At 39.8% G+C, this 14,517-nt stretch overlaps 1 protein-coding gene across 16 annotated transcripts in view; it reads left to right on the top strand.

Moving 5' to 3' along the window:
- The window catches only part of MOB3B (MOB kinase activator 3B), an 87,010-nt gene that overhangs the window by 1,531 nt on the left and 70,962 nt on the right, over positions 1-14,517 (top strand). For 3 of the 16 annotated variants that reach the window (XR_006932466.1, XM_004949590.5, XM_025144882.3), the window contains exon 2: positions 700-800. The exons of 11 other annotated variants lie outside the window; for them this stretch is intronic. The gene's annotated coding sequence lies outside the window, so the exon portion shown is untranslated. Of the gene's footprint in view, positions 1-699; positions 801-6,531; positions 6,626-6,943; positions 14,469-14,517 lie in introns of all 16 variants that reach the window. 2 more of the 16 variants (XR_005842966.2, XM_040656145.2) reach the window with 1 other exon arrangement.

Here is a 14,517-nt window from a genome sequence, read left to right as displayed (position 1 = left end):
GCATCTTGTGCTGAGATCTGCATTCTTCTGGATGGAGCAACATTTGTGACAGCTTTGCTTTCTCCACTCTAAGGGGAAGAGAAAAGAGTTTTCCACACACAAAAGAGAAAGAAACTGTTCTTTTGTAGCAGAAAGAGTGTGAACATCTCAGTGAGGGGTAGGACAGAAAGAAGAGAGAAAGTAGGCAGGGTACCCTTAAGCAACGCTGACTGAAGAGTGCTGAAGAGTAAAAGGTGGTGGATGTAGCATTGTAGAGTGGCATTGTTTGGCATCAGGCCACTAGGAGTTAGTTATGATTTAGCGCTGTTTGCCGCAGTGCTGGTGGGGTTGCCTGGGTTTGCTGAGAGTGCATGAGTGTTGTGAAACTTGGGGCTGGACCAAATCACTTCAGCTCCTTTGCTGATACTTCCATCATAGCAAATGTTTCTTTATCAGCTGTCAGCAAAGTACTCAGCACCATTCCGGATCCCAGAGGAAGGTATTTGTGTTCTGGATCAGAAAAGTGAAGAGGGCTGAGTGCTCTGGAAACATGGACCTCAGGGTTGTTTCAGAATAATAATTGTTTAGAAGTGTTGCAGGAAAACCACGTGGCACAGTTCTTCATCAAATATTTAATCTTTCCTATGAGTCAGACACACTGAGATCTCAGATGGATTAGTTTATATACTAAACACTGTTATTTTTGTTTTTCTCTTTTAGGATATTATCAGCATTTTGATGGTACCTCTGACAGGCATGAGCCCTGTGAGCCTGTTCTGAGTTGTGGAAGTGAAATGAGATGCAGACAGGAAGCTGAGGAGGTGGGTGGGATATAACTGGAATTTTAATCCTAACTACAGAATAGTTAAACTTACTTCCAGGGAAGTAGTAGCTTACTAATGCAGTATTTGCTGATGGGTAATGAGCTCATTACTAGGAAAGAAAAGGAAAAGCACTTACAAACGAAGGACAGAATGGCTAAGGATTTAAGAGTCAGGCTTACAGAGAAGCTGTTGTTTAAAGGAGTTTAGGATAGACAGTAAGTAACAGGTTAGACAGTATCCACGCTTTCCCTATGGTTATTAAGACTTCCTGCCACATTCTACTTTCTCCTGTCTTCTGAACTGAGGAAAAGGTTCAATAAATGTTAGAATAGATGAGAACATGGAACTGAAAAAAAGTTGGGGAAGGAGGAATTATATTAAATTGAATCATCATGACTTGCAGTCATAAGTTTAGTCTGATTTAATTTAAGTAAAAAAGAGTTAAAGGGAGACTTAATTTATCAAATATCTTTATGGGAACATTCTTTTTAAGAGCAAGGGGCTCTTCAGTCTGATTATTGGAGATTTTCCAAGATATGTCTTAGCTAAGAAATCTTTGTTCAGATATAAAAAATCTACCTCTTTTGCTGTTCATGGCATTTCCTTACTACACCATCATAGTCAGAAAAAATGCGTTTTCTGTTATTGTGTGAAGATTGAACTTATGCTCACGTTACTGAAAGGCACAGGAATTTAATTCAGAAAGGCTGTAGCAAATTGCGTGGCTAGTAAAGTTTGGTATATCCAACTGCTTCATAGCACGTGATCCCCGTGGGCTTAAAAATGAGTCTTTCCCCTCTGTACTGAGGGTTGCTTTTTGGTATTTCTTTTTGTAACTTTGCATTTATTATCATCTGAGAGTGCAATAAATAAATAAATAAATAATCTTTAAGCATTGATATTTTTAAACAAATGCAAGCAGATAAATGAATGTAGTCTGTAAATTGCATTGGAGTGAGTGCTGAACAGACGTTGCAGACATTTAAACTGCTTAGGGAGGCTTGACCCTTGCCCAATAGCACTGTCATTGCTGAAAGCAAAGAAACATGGTTGAGGGCTGTAAGAAACAAAGTACCATTTTCTCACCCTTTAGTCATACAAAACATAGTTCTGTAAATTTTGGGAAAACTGCAATTTGTATTTTGCAATTGTCAAAGTGACCCAGCCATACATTGACTAAGTACACTGTGGTACAAAAACTAGCACTCAACATTTCAGACTGTGCTTCCTTGCAAAATACAGAATCCTCCTTTATATTCTTTTACCAAAGAAAACAGTCAAGAAGCTATCCAGCTTCGAGATCTGAAGATGTAGTTAGTTTTCCCTTCAAAGAAATTTTAAGTGATTTTGAATCTCTGTACTGATTCTAAGAGGCTTATAACACCATTTTTTCTTTTCTCACTTATTGTCTTTGAGGGTTAGCACTGAAGTATAGGCAGGAAATGCAAAAATAATACTGTCTACGGTAGCTTCTTTTTTCTTCTGTAAGATTAAATTAACTTGAAAAAGCAAAAATTTTTGCAGGAAGGTGGCATGGACACTTCTCAGACACTTGTTCCCTACAGTTATGTAGAGGGCACCATTGAGTTAAGTTCACTTGGATGCCTAATAGGTGTTTGGCTTTACAATCTCATTTACCCTTTTCAAAGTAAAACAGCATCTGGAAGTGTCAGTCACAACTGATAGTAATGCATGCAAGTTAATAGGCATGTCTGTTTAAGGTTAATGAAAGCACTTTGTTGGAAGAGCAGATGAAAGAAGCTTGTATTTCCAAATTGCCCAGGGTTGGGCTTTTATTCAGAGTCTGTCAGAAAAATATCCTTTTATCCCATGAAGAATTAAAAGAATGTAGTAGAATGTGTAAGGTTGTGTCCAGTCATATCTACTGTAACCTGTGCTGACTCCTGGCCTTTCTGGAACTGAAATCCAAGCGTAGATTTGGATAGCATCGTCTTGTGTATTTCTTTATGCATAATATGTGCATAGGAAAACCTTAAATTCATGGGCTGTAGTCCTTCAAGTTATTTATGTTGGTTATCCAAAATCGAGCTATCAGGATTGCCTACAGTAAAAAGCAAAAATTAAGGAAAACTCATAATGGAATGTATTTGAACATACTGCCATGAAGCATCGCTCTGATCTCATTTTAGTTGCAAAGTCCTTAAATTAACAGAACAAAGATTCCACTTCAGAGACTGATTAATGAGGTTGTTGCAAACTGAACATTAACTGCATGTTAAGCATTCCTAATTGGTCTTATGTTCCCTATACAACCAGTGAAAGAGTTGACCTCTTACCTTGATGATTGAGAGCAGATGTACATGGGGGAGTCCGAAATCTGTTCCCTCTCCCCTCATTTCTTTTGAAAAGGAGTGCATGGGAATGGAGGGCGTGGGCTTTATTTCCTTAGCTCAGTATTTAAATGTCAAAAATTAGGCAGTTGTAGCTATTCTGTTAGGTTTCTTTTTCTTTCTTCTTCTTCTTTTTTTTTTTTTTTTTTTTTTTTCCTAAGGGGGAATGGAGTTTGATACGTGCCTTCCATTTTAAAAAGGGAAAGATGTGGTTAAAGTTGCTGTCAGCCCTCACACTTCTTTGGCAAAATGCTGAGATTCTATGCTTAAGTAATAGTACCAGTGTATTGAACTTTTTGTTGTTGAGTATTTGCTCTTTTCCTCCACATTTCCCTATTAGTTGCAGATATATTTTTTAACTCTTCCTCTTGCATTCCAATTGAACGTGTACCGTTTGTGATGAACATACTTGGGAAATCAGATACCGTTAGAAATCTGAAGCATAAAAAATCCATTTTGAAAAGCATCCAGTATTGTAGTACATAAGGAGTGGTGTCAGAGCCCAGAGGTTTTCAGGGTCTTTTGAGAAGCGGTTAAACTGATGAAGACAATGATTTGAAACACTTCTTGGCTCTGCCCGTAAGTGGGGAGCAAAAATGATAGAGCTGTGGAATAAGCTTATTTGCATCTGTATCCATACAGTAAATGTTTTCTGATTAATCTCGTCTGTTTTGTAAATTAAGAGGTGTGCTGCATACAGGACTCCAGAAGGATTTGTCTTCCTCATGCATGTCTGCATCTTGGTCTTCTTTCTGCATAAGTGAAGTAATGCAGGAGTAAAATCAGTACAGAGTCCTCATGCAAGAGCTTCGGGCTGTAAAGCAACAGGCATATTCTGTGGAAAGACCAGAGAATACATTTAAAGTGTAGAGAACTTTATCTATGTATGCAGGAGCAGAATGATCCACACATTTTTAAAAAGTTCATCTCCAACAGTAGCTGGTGATTGCAACTGTCCTTTCACTGAAGCACTATGTGCTTACCTCAGGGCACCAAGTGGCTTTTGTAAACAAGTCTGATGTACCAATCTGAAAATATTTGAAAGGCAGAAATTTAAAACCTTCCAAAAAGGGTGAATTTACCAGTGCCTGACAAAGAACACAAATGTAAAAGACTTCACCTTTTTATGATGTGTGGTCTTCATAACGCTGTCAAAAATTATGAGGCATGATCTCAGTTCTGTTTGCACGGTGTCCCAAGAACAGTGTCTGTATTGCCTATCATTAAGGAAGCTGGTGATTCTTTGGAAGTACTTCTTCATACTGAGGGTAGTGCTCTTTAGCATCTGCATCTGAAAGCTGTTCCTTGCTTTTGGTAGTTCTTCCAACAAACAAATCTGTAATTCTTCAATTTGCTGATGAACTCTATTTTGAAATTTCTCAATATTGCTTGTATTCCAAACACCTTTGGAAGATTTTTGCTCAATAGCTGAAAAGTCTGTTGGAGGAACTCATAGATGGTCACTGTTGTATTCTTTTGTGTGATCTTCATAATCTCCCTGGAAATCTGAAATCAGTTGTTTCATTGAGACACTGTTGAGAAAAATATCCACCCATTTTGTGCAGAAAGTTCATGTTCTGGTAGTTCATTTTGATTCCTTGGAAAAGGCAAATGTGGTGTGAGATTTTGATATACAATGCCAAAGTGATGCAAACTCGCAGTAAACTTCTCTGAACCAAGATGGTCATGCTGATGAAGCTATCAGTTCTATCTGTCTTTCTTCTTGTGCTGGTCTGTAAGCCTGTAGTTTCTTGCTGTCTTTTCTGCATTCATATGCTCCTCTTTCGTGACTGATTTTATTTTCTTGCGTGATGTGTAAGGTATTACTCATTTTGTAAGAGCTGTGTTTTTATCAACAGTGATTCTGCCAGTTTATTGTTGGTTTCAGTTTCTTTAAGTTGCAAAGGATTTCTTATTTTTTCAATAACTTTATTAATTGAAAGAAGAGTAAGTGAATCAATGATTAGTCAGTGAACACAGGCAGATTGAACACAGCATCTGATAAGGACTTTTCGTCTTAGACTTCAGCAGGCAGTCTTGCTTTATGCTGAGAAATTTTACTTTTATGCTCAAGTTGGCAGAGAGTATGAAAAAAGAATCACGTCTGTGGCTAACAGATATTCATCCTAAGCTAGATGTAATTTCATGGATTTAAAAAATTAATGTCTTGTAGGACAAATTGTTTTGTTTGGGAAGTAGATAATGTTTTATTAGCAAAAGAACGCTTTTGTTGACACAAGTACTGACTCACTACGGCATTTGTTGCTATCACTGTGTTGGAAAAAAGTATACACAGCTTTGAGGACAGATGCCTTTTTATCTATTATCTGTGATAATTTTTGCTCAAAGGGGCTTCCTTCTACTTCATAACCAGATGATCGAGCCTAGTTTTTGATAGCTGTTAACCATGCAATAAGGTTACCAATGAGGATGTGCTTACATTTAGAGTAAGACAGCTTGTGTTCTGAAGCCTCCTCCTGTGAAGATAACTAAGTTCAGCCTCCCTGAGAGCTTGTTGGTAGCAAAATGTCCTATTTTGGGGGCCACCCTTGCCATCATGATGCTGAAACGTATATCCTAGAACCAGAGCAGTAATTCTGTGAGTTTTAAGTCTGTGGGCCAGCTGGTCGTAGATCTGCTAGTACTCAGGTTAATTAAAGTGCCCCAAACAGTCTCACAGCCTGCGGTGATTATGCGGTGGATGTTAAGTCCAACACTGTGCTGCACAAGCATTGCGGGTTGAAATGCAAGTCCTGAGCTGATATGGCAGCTCCTGAGTGTTCATTAGCAAACTGCTATATTTCTATGGATTGCTGGCTTCTTCCAGGGTAGCTATCAGCCCATTTAGCCGGCTCTTGTAATTGCAAAACAAAAACTTTCTGGTAGAGTATCAGTTGGAGTCAAGGTTGGATTTTCAAATGAGAAAAAGTTAGAAGGCAGTTAAAAGGCTGACTTGCCTCTTGTGGGAATTCGTAAGGATTGCTAAATCTTCACGTGAGCTAAGTTATTTGGTGACTGAAGCATACGCAGTTTACAAAGCTAGAGGATGTGTCCTCATGTAATTCATCATGCATAATTACATGGTTATTTCAAAGGGAATATGGAAAATGGTGAAGTTCAAGAATGTTTGATGTGAGCAGCAAAGAAATTCTGAGGAAATATTTTGCTAAAATTATCCTGTTAATGCTTGGGAGGATCTGTTACGATGTGACAGACTGAAGGATTACTATAGATATGCAGTTTCTCCAGAGAGCCACATGATGGCTTCAGCAGTTATGCAGTAGAACCCTACTAACATGGTGATGCTCCTGTGGTTATTCTTCCTGTTTTGCTACTGCTGACAGTAATATTGTGGTTTTTTCATGAATTATTTACAGCTAGAGATCTTTGGAGAAGTTAATTTATGAATGAAATTGGAGGAAGTATTGATTTCTTGACTGAAATTCTGGACTGAGAATGAAGAAGGACATGGTAGGTTTAATGCATAGATTTGCCACGGAAATTCATCAGTGAGACCTTTCAGTACTTTGTCTTTCACTGCTAAGGTGGTTTTTTTTGTTTGATTTTTAATGATTATTTAGTTCTTTTCTCTATTTGTATTGCTTAGTACAGATATGTATGGCTTCTAGACATGAGGGTTCTAAACTTAGTTGGAGTCATTGCCTTCGCTGTGTATTTTTTCATTTTCTTGAAGTCTATGCCCATATCATAATGGTTTAAGCTAAACTGTAATTAGCATGTGGTGTTAGGAAGATCAGAATGTCGAATTGAATTGTATTGTCATCAAAGATTACTGTGAGATCTCCTGAAATTACGTCATTGAAGACTGCAGGACACAGTGCACCCACTAGTTACTAGACATGGTCTAATGCAGCTCTGACTTTTTGATGTTGACTTGAGAGTTACCAAGGCAGCAGAGGATGTCTTTTTCAACTGGAATGGGAATGTCAGAAGATTCTAGCTTTGGTTGACTCGACTTGGCAAAACAATGGTAAGTTGCGGGCTGAATCTGACCTCAATGCATTGCTGGAAGTGTGTAGGGAGAGTTCAGTTAAGTTATAGTAATTGTGTACTTACAAGTCATTGTATGAGATTAAAGTAATAAATTGGATTCAGCTGTAGCTTACAGCTAGAGTAAGTACATTAAGAATGTCTGTACAGTAACACAGGAGAAATCAGTCTGATGCAGTTTTAATGACTGGACCTGGTTTTGATAATTCAGTTAAGAATTACATGCCAATTCATTTCACTGTCAAATGGTTTCACTATCTGCATTTAAAAATCTCAGGACAGAATTTCAGTTTGTTGTGCATATACATGGCTCTGTTGCACTAAATGGAGCAACAGTGACAGGTGAGGACCTGCCATTTCATCTTGAAAAGCAACAAAGAAAAACAGCTTCGTGTTTCAAGGCAGAGTTGAATCTGATCCACTGCTGAACATTTTTTTTGTTTTGTCTTTCTTTTTGCATTCTGCTTACACACTGTATGGAATAATCACATCCTCAGTCATTTGTCTGTCATCTTCTTATCACTGTGACTTCATGGATGATCCATGACTTCGTTGTTGTGAAAAGCACTTCAAGGGGAGATCTCTGCAGTTGTTTCAGGGCTTCATGTTTTCCCAAGCATCACATCACATTCTTTCCCCTCAAGTGTCTTGTAGTTGTTCTCACATTGGCTTAGTTATCAATGGCCAAAGAACTCTTGCACTGTGGATCTCATTTGTGTCACAGGAACGGAAGATGTGAAATGTTAGTGGCTAGATGGGAGCTGAAGCAACAGATTTAGGAGAAGGAAATTGAGAGAACTGAGATCCCAAGTCTGAATTCATCTAGACAATACTTAGGTTCAAATTGCCATTTAGTTTTCCTATATACAGTTAAAACAAAAGGATGCAGAAAGGCAGTTCCAGGGCTGTCCTGCAGTGTCCTCAGCACTTCAGACTGGGAAGGAAACCTGTCAAGATGGAGCATTGCTGGAGTCTGCTGGCTGGAGATATGGGACGTGATGGAATGAAGAGGATAAGCACTTCGGGTTTGTGTGGGACTTATTATGGGATGTTTAGGGGAGAAACAGGAGGTAAGGAAAGGAATGGATCTAAGCGTTTTGTTTGAGGAGGAACAAGTGTGTGAAAGTTGGGAGAGGAGGGGATAAAAGGGGCTGGTTGTCCGTGTGCCAGGAACCAGTGATAGCTGGGGGCCAGCAGTGCCTGAGCCTAGCTGCTGAGGGAATTCCCATTGTACATGTGTGTATATCTGTGTTCTCCGCTAGCAGATCTCTGTCCTACTAAGCTACAGAGAAGAACAGGGTGAAGTTCTTGGCATAATTTTTGTTTGTGCAAGTGCTCTGTGTGTCTGCTGGTGATTGATGTGGTCACATATATGCACCATATGTGCTACGTGGAGTATGTACCATATGTGTTTGCATGTGTGTGCCTGCTGGGAATGCATGCTGCACCCAGCTGCTGGTTGAACCTGGAGGCACAGAGCTGTAGCAGCCTCACCTCTACTGGGCTTCCAGATTCTGCCTATCCTAACAAATTATGGTTGTTTTCTCTCAGCCAGGGACTAGCAGGAAATTCACGGTCTCATCTAAGTTCTTGTGAAGTACCCACCTCACCCTGTATGTAAGTTATTGAGGGCTGTAACAGCAGAGGAACACTTACAGAGATAGAAAGAAAAGATTGATCTTTAGTGGCACGTCTGCCATTGAGAAAATAAAGAGGTCATAACCTACCAGAAAAACAGAGGTGGAATGCCCTATGGAGACTGGTTTTCTGAGGGAATTTCCATCTGGCTGCTCTGTCAAACTGGTTGTGTTAGATGTCTGTGACTCTGCTGTTCTCATCTGCTTGCAATCAGTTTTAATAAACAGTCTAACATGATTGTTCATCCATCTTGGCAACTAGTAGAATACCTCTCTCAAAAACATCTCTGCAAAGATAGTTCCTAATGCTTTCTCACTTGCAGTACTTGGCACCAGTCTTCCTGAATTTATATGTTTGTGTGGTAGAATGTTGCTGTAGCAGATGATAAACCAAGGTGCCTGACAAGTCCAAGAGATAAAACTCACCTGGTGTTCCCATTTCTTTATTTCTGGGAAGACTGCAAACATCACTGTGTATCTTGTCTGAGATGTGAAAAAACAGGCCCTCGGGCCTGAATCACTGAATCCAGTAGGTGTGATAGGAAAAGCTCTACCTAGCCAACATGTTTACCCCATGTGCCTGTGCGTGTGTTTTTAGAGATCTTTGTCAGTTAAATTGCTTTGGGAAGTAAACCTGTAACGGGTACAGATGATGTGGAGCTTAAGGTGATGTTTTACCAAACACACAGCCAACCTGATCTAATAATTGTCTTGTACCTAGAGGTGTAATCCTGTCTCTCTCCTGTTTGGCCTTAGGACTTTTTTTAGCCCCAAAACTAATCTGTCTGAGAAGCCAAACCCTTTCCCTCTCACCATGGAGAAAAAAAAAAATCTTGTTTTTGCCAATTGGAGAGGGTTACTAGAATAGAACTGGTGCAGGCACATAGGGAGGACTAGAAAAACATGGCCATTAGCAGCGGAACATGACCTGATTTCATCAGCTGGCACCCTTCAGGATATCAGAGATGGTATGTTTGGGTTGGAAGATCTGATCCTGCTAATTTTCCATGGTAGCACCTCCAAGGGAAATGCTGTCTTTTCTCATATTTTGGTGTGATGTGTGCAATTTCAACCAGATTTCTTTGCCTTCAGACCTTTTTAAAAGGAGATGTGACACTAAGAGGATGGTATCTTAAGCTGAGGAGCCTGTGCTGCATATAAGGCAACCTGGAGTTGTCTGATCTTGTGTCATTGTGACATCCAAAAGTCCCAGTTTCCTGGGAGATGGAAGCTTTAGCTATATTGTGAAATGTCTCAGTACTGCATTTCAAGTACTTGGGCCTGAAACTGGCTGCAGAATATAGGACATTTCAAAACTGTTTCAAATCAAACCCATTAAAGAATGAGAACCTTACTAAGTGTAATCTGAGATTCCTAACTGTGATGTGTGCTACTGTCATTTTTCCTATAGGGTTGATACCAGATAACACATCATTGTTGCATGTTAATTAGGCTGAGAATTGGAGGCTGCGAAGGCTACAAAGAGACACTGATGTTATTCCAATGTACAGTATACATGTGCAATGATTATTTGGGTTGTCCTATATCATTCTCGTAATAAATGATAGAAGTAGACTATTTCTTGTCATTTATCTTGAGTGAAGGGTGACTGCTGTTCTGATGTAATAATTTCTTTGTACTGTTAATAAATTATTTATTTCAGCATGGCACTTGGCTGGTGAGAAAAGTCTTGAACAACGTGGCATGATTGTTGGATGCAGAATTGCTCAGGCATGGTGAGGTGAAGACATAGCTATATGTTCCAGGTGTATTTACAATTTCTAAAAATTTACTTTAGATACTGAGGCAGTTCGTGAACTTCATTCACTAGTTTCTCAAATCTTTCTAGTGTTCTGTGAAAGCACTCAGAAGGTAGGACAGAAGACATACTTGAAACTAATTTTCAACTCTGTATGTGCTGAGTGATTGATGAGGCTTTTCCTTAGTGAGTTCAGTGAGCTGTGTCTCTTCTCTGTCCAGTTGCTAATTTGGGTGAACTCTGGAGGACTGTAATCATGTTGAGGTTTGAAGTGCTCTTTCAAATCTCGTTGAAATTGGATGGTGATTGGGAAAGTTATTGAAGAGAGAGCATGACAGGTAATTGGATTTTAGAGGCTCTTTTTCTAGGAGGCCAGGAAGTGTAACTGAGATATAATTCCACATTACACCTTAAAAGTTAATAACACACATACATAGTAAGCCTACAGAATTAAGCATTGTTGTAAAGTGTAGTAGCAGTGGAATTTTCATGGACACATGTCAAGTAAGGTTAGTACAGAAAGCATAGATGTTGACTTGATCAACAGGAGTAATAACCAGCCTTGCTCCTACTTTGTTTTTCTTCTAACCAGGAAAGCAAGGTAAATCTTTACCTTTCAGATGTGCTCTGTTTTCCCTGTGAAGGTGGTTGTACTATTAAAATAATCATTACCAGCAGCTCTAATAGCCTGCCTGGATAGTGATCTGGGCTGAAAGACTGAATTTGAAATGGTCGTCAAGACTCTGTTCTCTCCGTGTCTGATAAGTTGTCAAGTGACAGCTGCTGTGGGCTCTCAAAGCCCAGCAGGATTCTCTGTTGCTGGGGTTTCTACAGCAGGGCTGGTCCAAGCTGGGTACAGTTCATATTGCTGCATATAAATATGTCTGCCTCTCTCACATCTGCCTTGTATGTTTGGAGTCCATCCATTCTCATACCTCATGCTGTGTAAGAAATAGTTCAGAGCTTCTAGAACTATTAGTATTCCTCAGTAAATCCAACGACTTTCATTCAATCTGCTGAAGTTTTCTTCACTTCAGAGGGAAGAACTATTGGTACCTTGTGTTTTGCTACTTGGCAATTTGTTCAAGATTTAGCTGTAACAGAGCTAGGTGGATTTTCTAAGCCTTTTTCAGATTTGCTTATTAGGACATTGTTTGGTCTATACAAGAGGAAAACGCTACTGGAATTAGTGACTGGGGCATATGCATTTAACACAGTGCAGTTAGTAAGCAGTCTAGGCTTTTGGCAACAGTGCATGTTCTGAAATGGCTCAGCACACAACAGCAAGTGAGCAGGTTAGCACATGATAGGTCAGCCTTTTGGATGGCATCTAGGCACAGGATTTTTTATGTGCCAGAAGTGTATGCCAGTTCACTGTAGATCTTATTTCAGAGGATAGAGGAAAGACAGCTCTGAAGTCCTTGGCAGAGTAAAGAGCAGTAGATGACTGGGTTTCCATCTGGTTACTTGCATGTTAGGCAAGGAGAGATACTATGGCAAACTGCCCCAACAGGCTGTGGTGCTATCAACTAGTCCCATTTGTGTAGTGATTGGCACTGACCGTACATGGAGTGCTACCCTGGCACTCCAGAGGCCTTCGTTTTGTAGCCTTTTGGCTGTGTTAAGAAATGATTGAGTCCAGAAAATGTAGTACTCTGGAATATAGTACCTGTCTGCATAGAACCTGTTGGAAAAAAAAAAAAGTGAAATCCTTTTGCAGCAATTTGTTAGCTTTTGCAGCCATTCATGAACCATCTGAACAACTTCTTGAAATACTGATACTCACTGAAGATCATCATGAAGAAGAAATAAGACATTACCTTTCATAGCAGGCCTGGAAATATGCACCTATGATGCGTGTAACAGTATGATTATAGAAGAGAAATTTTTTTAAGGCAATGACAGTGGTCACCCCTTGTGAACCATGATTCAGATATGGATTATCTGTGCAAATACTGTCAGCACTGGAATAGATATTGAATGGTGTAAGCAGAAGGCTGCTGAAAACCTGCAGCTGTTTCTAATGGTGAGGTCAGCCAGTCTGTAGAGAGGTTGATAATTTCTTGGAGGTACTAAAACTGGGTTCAGTGAATGAGATTCCTGTTAGCCCCATAGTCCTTTTGGCTAAAATGAACCTGACCTGGAGACCCAGCGAGTTGCATTCCTTCCTAAAGCTTCTTTTCTAACAGACTTTAAATTCCACTGATGCTTTTGTAGAGATTTATAATAGAAATTTAGCACTAGTAATGAGAGGAGTATTTAAACTGATAGGTAATGGCATTTTACTGTGGAATTAAAAATGCACACCATATTTAGAGGACTAGAAGTTTTTAGTTATGAGAGTTGCTCTGTTCTGATTTTTATGCAGCAGGATTCATCTCCCTTGCAGCATTCCTGTATCAAATGGGTGAAGCAACTGAAGTTCCTCCTTCAGGTCCCAAACCACAAAGTGGTACAAGGAGAGTCCTTGTAATTCACCACTGCATTGGCAGTTCTGATTACCTCTGATGATACGTCATGTTAATACAATAAACTAGAAGTGTTCTGTAAGCACTTACACAACAGTAGTATCTTTCCTTACACCGTAGTAGTTTAAAGATAAGGGAGGAAAATTACTTTCGTCTAGCAGATAGAGTTGAGAAAGTAGGAGACTCTTTGGTACAGAAAAGCAGGAGGAGTCCACAATACACTCCTCTGTGGTGCTGCCATTGATTAAGGTGTGAAAACAGTTCTGATTGTCCTGCATTTTTGAACTCTGACATGCACTTCTGTGGTGCCCATCTTTCTGTTCATAGCTCAGACAGTAGACGAAGAGGTGAAATGGAATGTAACTCATTTTGTGAAGTAGACATTTTGGCCTTTTTAACATCTCTGTGAGCTCAGGGCAGTCTTTAGCTTCTACTGTTTGCAGTATTCCTCAAGACAGCTGAAGTGTTTTCCTAACAAGAGCATGGTAGGTGCTAATTTCAGGTTGGACTGACCCTGGAGTAAACACAGTAGAGTTACACTTTGCACTGCAGATAGGTCATTTGCTTGTGTAGTATCTGTGTGGATCTGTGTTTCCCTCCCAGGTCACTCTTCAGAGTGAAGCTGAATTTGGAGGACCAATTTTGCAAGAGGACAGCTCAACCAGTTTGTGGGGAGAGAGCAGAGCCTGTTTTTGCCTCTTCTCTCCTTCACTCACTTCTTACTCCACTGAGTCTACCAGAAGGTTGCCCTTCTTTTTGACCAGCATTTTGGTTACAGGCAACCAGGACAGCTGTGGGCTGGACTGACCAGTCTGACCATTGCAGCTGGTTCCAAGTCCTTCACTTGTAAGCAAAGCTGAGCCCTCCTCTCTCTGTGTCAGAGGACAGCAAACACTTCAGGACTGGGGTTACATTTTCTGTCTTGTTGAGGTCACAAAGAAAAGTAATTTTTGGGGAAACCTATATCAAATTTCTGTGGTACTAAAAGAGGTAAAGTTTTCCTCCCATTCTTTCCTATTTGAAGTTAAAGAATATTTTGCTAAGCAGAGAAGTAGTGCTATTGTACTCTTACTTTTTTTTTTTTTTTCTTCTACACATCTCATCTTCTTGTTTTGGGCTTCCTGTACTTTATAGAGATGTTATTTCTGTCCATTCATTAACTTGGTGAGGGCTCTTTTTGAAGTTCATTTGAAGTGCTCCACAGGAAGGGTGTTGACAACTGTGGTTACCTGCCAAGCAAAATAATAATTACATGATGCACCTGTCCTCTCCCTGCATTGGGTAAGAAGGGAGAGGAACTCCCATCACTGTGTGCTCAGCACTGCGCTTCTTTATTCTGGATAGAATTTGGGTGGAAGAAGTAATTTTGCATCCCTGTAAAGAGAGTTGGGATGGGATATGTGCATAGGCCTTTGGGTTTTGAACAGGGAGTATCAAAGGTAAGCTGTTTCTAAGGAATATAATTTCCGATAAGGAGTATCTTTATAA

Source organism: Gallus gallus, chromosome Z, assembly GCF_016699485.2.
Source record: "Gallus gallus isolate bGalGal1 chromosome Z, bGalGal1.mat.broiler.GRCg7b, whole genome shotgun sequence".
NCBI lineage: Eukaryota > Metazoa > Chordata > Aves > Galliformes > Phasianidae > Gallus > Gallus gallus.
Note: the sequence above shows the minus strand (reverse complement) of the source record. Positions and strands in the feature narration are given on the sequence as shown.